The sequence below is a fragment of the Mesoplodon bidens genome (assembly GCF_964165515.1).
Source record: "Mesoplodon bidens genome assembly, chromosome: X".
Taxonomy (NCBI): Eukaryota; Metazoa; Chordata; class Mammalia; order Artiodactyla; family Ziphiidae; genus Mesoplodon; species Mesoplodon bidens.
The window spans coordinates 60,605,014-60,612,701 of NC_138163.1; the positions used below are offsets into that span (position 1 = coordinate 60,605,014).

A 7,688-nucleotide genomic window follows, 5' to 3' on the forward strand; every position below is an offset into this window, starting at 1 on the left:
GCATTTCAGGGTTGGATTATTAGATTTGAATATCATCAGTCTGTCAATGATATTCAATGTTATTAGTGTAAATTACATCACATATGGAAAAAAATATAGACAAAGAAAGGAGTCCAAAAGAGCATCCTGTAATACTTGGGTATATAGAGTCCCAGCGGAGGTCTTGGAGCCAGGAAAGAAGATTGAGTTACAACAGTCATTAAGGTAAAAGTAAATAGAATTGAAGCATTGTTGAGCAATTAAAAGGAATATATTACTGATATATGCTATAATATGGTTGAATCCAAAAAGGGGATTGTAAAGGCAAAGAATCAAGGTACAAAAGACCCTCTTATACTGTTCGATAATATTTTTATTTAATGTTCAGAAAATACAAGTTTATAGAGGAAAAATACATAAATTAGTTTTGCCTGGGTGTGGAAACAGGATTACCTGCAAATGAGCATGAGGAAGCTCTTTCGGGTGATGGAAATGTTCTTAGCCTGGGTTGTTGTGATGGCTGTACAGCACTGTAAATTAACTAAAAATCATTAAATTGTATGCATAGACTATGTGAATTTTATAGTATATAAATTATTCTTCAAAAAACTGTTAAGAAAAATAAGGAAACCCTGTAAATATGCTATTATTGAAGAACAGATAATTATATTTTTCCAAAAATAATTTGCAGTCAATAGTGCTAAAGGTCAAAAAACGATGGCACTGGGTAAGGCAAAATGAGGTTTGAGATGACTCTGATAAGAATAATCAAAAGATATATTTCTCTTCTTTAACAAAATGGTGGCTGTTTCCTCACAGTCCCTATAATTTGAACCTTATCTTGGTACTCTCATAACAGTAGAATAAATGAACCTTGGACATTTTTACAAGTTCTATAAATATTAAGATTTCAATTTTTATTGATTTGAGTTTATAGATTAATTTGGAAAAGAATTATATCTTTAAAATATTTATTTTTCCCACACAGTAATATGCAAAAAGGCAGCTACAGGAAGAATTTTCTGGCTACTGACCATGTAGCTGTAACACCTCTAAATAATTAAAAATCAACTATGAATTCCAAAGAAAAATTAACTGAACACGCAAGTAGGTACATTCAAAAATATAATGATATTACTGCTTTAAATTCAGAAGAGGATCTTGACACTCCAACCTCCAAAGATAAATTCACTGAACTCCTAGAGAAACCAAGTTTGTTGGAAAATGCTCAGGAGCCTGCTGCATCCTCAGGCAATAATAGTCAACTTATCATGACATCAGTCATCACTCAAGGTTTTTATGTGCCTCTGGAGGAGAAACAATATGTGAATCTGTTTGAGGAAGGTACAAAAGCAAAATTCTATCTAGACATCATGCAAAGAACTGGTGCTAACCTAGAAATAACTTTTGTCAAAAACCAAGGACTCTACACTATAGTATCTGGTAAGCCAGAAGCAGTCAAGGAAGCTCAGAAGGAGATTTTTGCATGTTTTAAGAAACAAGTTTTAACTACAGCTTCCATTCCCAAAGAACATATTTGCTTTGCTGTAGGCAAGACTGGTGAAAAACTGCAAGAAGTAGAACAAAAAGCTGCAACCATCATTCAGACCTTATGCCCAGTTAACCACAGCACCTGGATCAGTACTATTGGCACCAAAGACATCATGAAAAAGGCTCCACATGAAGTCTTACTTATGTCTACTGAACAAGACAAGTGTGCTGAAGAAAGGTTAGATGTGGGAAAAGCATTTCATCCTTTCATTGCTGGACCATGCAATAAAACTTTTGACAGAATCCTACAGGAAATGGAGGACCACATCCACATCTCACCATCTAGTGCCAATCAGACACAAATAAGCTTTCCTGGAAAAAAGCAACAACTAGATCAGGATCAGGCTTGTGTAAAGAAGATTTTTGACAATACTACAGAGAAAACCACATCCATAGATGTGGAGAGGAAGTTGCAGCACAAGTGTACATAGGTCCCCAAACTAATTCCGTCCAGGAGATCCTGGAAAGAACTGGAGTTTCAATAGAGATCTCACCCTCACAGATCATGTCAGATTCTGTGACATATCAATGTAAGCCTGAAAGTTTAAGGAAGGCATTTACTGAAGCCTACTCAAATACCAAAATTTACACTCTTTCCTCTATCTCTGTACCTTCCTAGCTTCACAGATTTGTTATTGGTAAGAAAGGTCATAATATATCTACAATTGCTTAGAACATGCCAAAAGTTTGCATAAATTTTACTGGAGAAGATAAAATTACAATAGAAGGGCCGACAGAAGATGTTAATTATGCTAAAGAACAAATTGAGGTCATAGTAAAAGATCTAATTAACAGGATGGATTATGCAGAGATTAATGTTGACTATAAGTTTCACAAACTCCTGGCAAGGAAGAAAGGTGTTATCATAAATGGGATTAAAGAAAGGAATAAAGTTTCTGTGCTAATTTCACCTGAAAATGAAAAGAATAACTAGATCAGAATTGAGGGGGAATCTCAGGGTGCGCAACAGGCCAAGAAATAACTTCTTGAACTTACTTCTCATTTAGAAAATGAGCACAAGGACTTAATCATTGAGCAAACATTTCACCACGCAATCATTGGGCAGAAAGGTGAAAGGATACATGACATCTGTAAGAAATTTCCAGAGGTTCTAATTACTTTTCCTGACCCAGCACAAAAAAAAGTGACAATGTACTAATTAGAGGACCAAAAAATGAATTAGAAAAATGCACATAATATTTGGAGAGGGTGGTGACAGACACTGTAGAAAGTACCTATTCTATAACTATTCCCATCTTCAAAAGGCTTCACAAAAATATCATTGGAAAAGGAGGTGCAAACATCAAAGAAATCTGTGCAGCAAGCAACACCAAAATTAATCTTTCATTAGCAAATAGCGACTCAGAAAATATTGTCATCAGTGGAAAGCCAGCAAACTGTGAAGTGGCTCGTGATTTGATTCTTTCAATTCAGAAAGATATAGCCAATATTTCAGAACTGGAAATTTCTATTCCTTCCAATCTACACAAATCCTTTATTGACTCTAAAGATGGTTTGATTGGTGCAGTCATGGAAGAATGTGGAAGTATCCATATCCACTTTCCAAAAAACAACTCGGGACTTCAAAGAGTCATTATTAGGGGACCTGACCAAAATGAGGAGATGGCCAAGAAAAAGCTGCTGCAACTAGTAGAAGAGCAAACCAAGAGTTATTCTGTAGTCCTCCATGTCAAGCCAGAGTATCATAAATTCCTCATGAGTAAAGATGGAGCCAATGTTCCCAAAGTCTGTGAAGAGACTAGAGCATGTATCATTTTCCCTATCCCTGAGGATAAGGATCAAGACTTGTTAACTATTATAGGGACAGAGAAGGCTGTCAAAGATGCACAAAAGAAACTAGAGGGTTTAATTACAAATCTAGATAATGTGGTAGAGGACAACATACTGATAAATCCCATTTATCACCAGCACTATTTTATGCAAAGGGGCCAAGTGTTACAGGAGATGACTGAGGAGTATGGTGGTGTGATTATTAACTTTTCATGCTCAGGAAAACAGAGTAACAAAATCACAATCAAAGGAGCAAAGCCTTGTGTAGAAGCACAATAAACATATTGAAGAGATTATTGGGGATTTGGACAATGAAGTAGCAACAAAATGTGTTATTCCCCAGAAGTTCCCTCATTTTTTCATGGGACCGATGCGTTCTCAAATCAGACAAATTGCTAGAGATTATAGTGTTTAAATCAAATTCCCAGAGAGAGAGAGGAGATTTCACTTACCAATAAACAGCCAGCTGTTCTGGAAAATAAGGAAGGGGAAAAGAGCACTACAGGAGCTGCTTCTATTTCTCCAACAAAATGTGACACCATATTTATCTCAGGCCAAAAGGAAAAGTGTGAAGCAGCCATGGAAGCCCTTAAGGCTTTAATTCCTGTCACTGCTGAAGTAGATGTGCCCTTTGATCTACATCATTACATCACTGGTCAGAAAGGAAGTGGGATACACAAGATAATGGATGAGTTTGAAGTTAATATACAGGTATCAGCACTTGAATTAGAGTCTGATATCATTTCCATTACTGGCCTTGCTGCAAATGTAGAACAAGCCAAGGCTAGATTACAAGAAAAAGTCAAGGCTTTACAAACTGAAATAGAAGATCGGTCATTAAGAAATTCCAGACTCAAGTTCACAGTAGACCCCAAATAGTACCCCAAAATCATTGGTCGAAAGAGGTTAGTTATTGCTCAGATTGGTTTAGAGCATAAAGTTACTATCCATTTTCCAAGTAAAGGGAGCAATGAGATACAAGACGAAATCACAATAATCGGATATTAAAATAACACCATAGCTGCTCGGGATACAATAATGGAAATGGTGCAAAAGTTTGAAAAAAACTGTTACTAAGCAAATTTCACTACACAATCCTGTTTATGGCCCCATTATTGGATCCCATGGAAAAGCCATTCATAAAATCATGAATCAATTTCAGGTCGACATCTCTTTCCCTCCTAGAGGAATCCAAGATGCAAACATTGTCACTGTGACTGGACTCCCTAATAAAGTCACAAAAGCAATTAATCACATCCTCAGTCTTGCGGAATATATTCTGGCTGTTGTTCCAAAGCATGAGTTACAGAAGGAGCATATGAAGAAGGTCACTCTGTGTGATTTAGTCTATACTCGATCCAAGAGTTTTGCAGAAAAAGATGTTCCCTGTACTGCAAACACCATTCAAAAGATCCCTGAGATGAACAGCTCTGAAGATTTTCCGAGCTTGGATCCTCAAGTGGACCCTAAGACTCACCCTTGGAGATGCAAATAATGACCAAAACCCAGAAATTGTTCCAGCAAGCTTACTGAAAGATGTCAAAAATTATCTCTAAACAGACCCAGCTTCTGGATCATATGTATATTTCTTATACTTTGACTCCAATGCATCTCTCCTCAAATCCTCCGAATACGTTATAGTGAAAGTGAAGTGCTCAATTCTGTGTGAGTCCAGTAATTACCAACGTAGTGTCTAATTTCCACTCAGGATCTGCCTTTGAAATTTCATTTATGGGACAAACTTTCCATTGTTTTAAAGTTTTAAGTGTATTTCATTAAAATATTAAACAACAACCACATGCTTCCTGAATTTCATGATCTGCTTAGCATGTCATTGTTCACTTAACTTTCATTATGAGAACTCAATAATGTGGTAAGGAGATTACATCTGTGTCATCGTCCCAAGGCATAAAGTTTGACTTCACAAAAACTAAAACTGATTGTGCTATTTTTACACTTTTTTTCATGTATTCTTATTTGCATTACTCCTGATCTTCTCATTTGTAGAGTGCAAACAGATTATTTTCCAACAGCCAAAATGTTCATTTAGTGTGGCTTATAGAATAGAAAGAAAAATAAACTTTGGATATCATGATTAGGTGCTGGCTGTGGTGTTGAAGTGATTGCATATCAAAATTAACATAGCAGTGATGTTAGAAGAGATACGAAAGGTCAAGGAATGTAAAAAAAAATATCAGGTTACTTAGAATTGCTTTGGTTTTTCAGATGATGCTTCTAATTGCAATTTGGTAAACTGAGACTTCCATGATTTTTTTTTTCATTCCCAAGACATACTTTACAAAAGGCTTCCTTGGGGAAAAATGTCAAACCCAAGAAGAGACTGTATTTTCATCTATTTTCCAGTGATCTACTAAGTCTGGTAAAACCTTAGGGTAATGGTAACAAGTGTTATTTTAGTGAATTCTGTGGGTCACCAATAAGATCCTCCCTGTAGGATAGAAGCACTTGCTACTCATTCAGATGCTGCTATAAACAGCTGATGTCTAGTGTTTACATCTACCCACCACCAGCATTTCCTCATCTGAGGTGAGCCACCTTGCCCAAGGCACGTCTCCTTTCCAGGGGTAGCATCAATCCAATGAGTAGTCAACCCAGCCCTGTTTCCTCATTTTAGGACAACTCTGCTTGGCCATCTTAAGTCTAGTGCTCACTGTGAGCTCAGATGACTCTTTTGTTGTGACTGCATCAACATTAAACTTTCTGCCCAATTCTGCTTTGTTCATTCCCCAACAGGTGTTCATTCTAAGATGATTTTCCAGTAAATTTTCTATATCCAAATGCTCTCTGGGTTTGATGCAGGTATATTTAGATGAATTGATCTGAAAACACCCTTATATGGGATATGAGGGTTTGTCAAGGGAGGGGAAATGGAGACAGACCTTAATATCAATGATGATGACCAAATTTTAAGGAGTGGCTCACTTTCTTTTAAATAGTCTCAAGCTTCTGTATACATGCATATAGCCTTTCCAAAACACCGCAAATGTCTAGTGTTACTGAACATTTAATATCTCTTAATTTTTTTTGTTTTGTTTTTGCTTTGGCATTTAGAATTAAAGGCTTTGCATGGCAACGTGAAAATTCTGATACCATCAGTTGCTTCATCATGCCAAGCTGCTCTTCTTACAAAGGTGGGCCTGGATAGCACGTTGGGGAGGAAGGATGATTGGGTCAAGGTAACAGACATACACAACTGGGTTAGGATATATGTAGATGCAATTTAACTAAGCTTTACCAAATTTTCTTTGTACAAGAAGTATATGAGTTCCTGGTGGTCCACATCTTCATCAACAACTGGTGTTACTAGCCTGACCTGGTAGACATTATTTTAGCACAATATTGATTTTATGCCACTGAGTCAATGTCTTTTATGATTATAGATAGACATGTACCCTAGCTTTTTGTCCTAACACATTAAGCTTAACCATTATTCTTCAGGTGAATCTGAGTTATGGTTATCCATCCTTGGAAAACATTACTAGCAACATACAAGATATTTATGCTTTACCCTCATGAGCTCCATCCCCAATATCAACAATTGCTCACTAGAACCACTGGATGTTGATTTAGATTTTGCCACTATTGGGCACTGAAATGAATCAGATTGATGCATTAATTAAATTTACCCAAAAGCTAAATAAATAATTTCCTCTGCACTATTTTATTTTTAAATATGTTTAGCCATGTTATTCAACAAAACCATCAGAATATCTGCAATGAAATTAGATAGAATATTAAGAGAGGGAAGAGATATGGGGATATATGTATATGTATAGCTGATTCACTTTGTTATAAAGCAGAAACTAACACACCATTGTAAAGCAATTATACTCCAATAAAGATGTTAAAAAAAAAGTCAGTGAGTTTTAAGGGGAAAAAAATAAAATAAAAATAAATTATGTAAAGACAATAGCAATAACAATAAAAACAAAACCAGCATTATAGAAATAAGCACAAATTCAAAAATAAACCTCTCATAAAATTTCCAAAAATAAATAAAACTCCAAAGATTAAATACACTTGTAAGTTAAATTTGGACGTTTTCCCTCGTTTTCTATGTTCTGAAATATTTTAAGTAGAATTGGATTATTTACACTCTAGACGTTCATAGAATGAACTCTCTGAAACCATCTAGGCCTCACAGATTCTTAAGGGAATGTTCTGTGTTTTCTATCATGGTCATTTGATCTATTGAGATTTTTTTTCCTACTTGGGTCAAATTTGATGCTTTATGTTTCTGGAAATTATCTCATTTATTTGTAGTTTTATATTTTCCCAGGGCTTCTGTAAAAAGTACTACAAACTTTGTGGTCTGAAATAACAGAAATGTATTCTCTCACAGTTCT

General features: G+C 35.7%; 1 pseudogene across 1 annotated transcript; it reads left to right on the forward strand.

Annotated features, from left to right (window-relative positions):
• Positions 1-1,052: 1,052 nt before the first annotated feature.
• On the forward strand, positions 1,053-4,816 carry LOC308609345 (vigilin-like; annotated as a pseudogene). Its single transcript has one exon. The product of its transcript is annotated as a vigilin-like (transcript).
• The last annotated feature ends 2,872 nt before the right edge of the window (positions 4,817-7,688 follow it).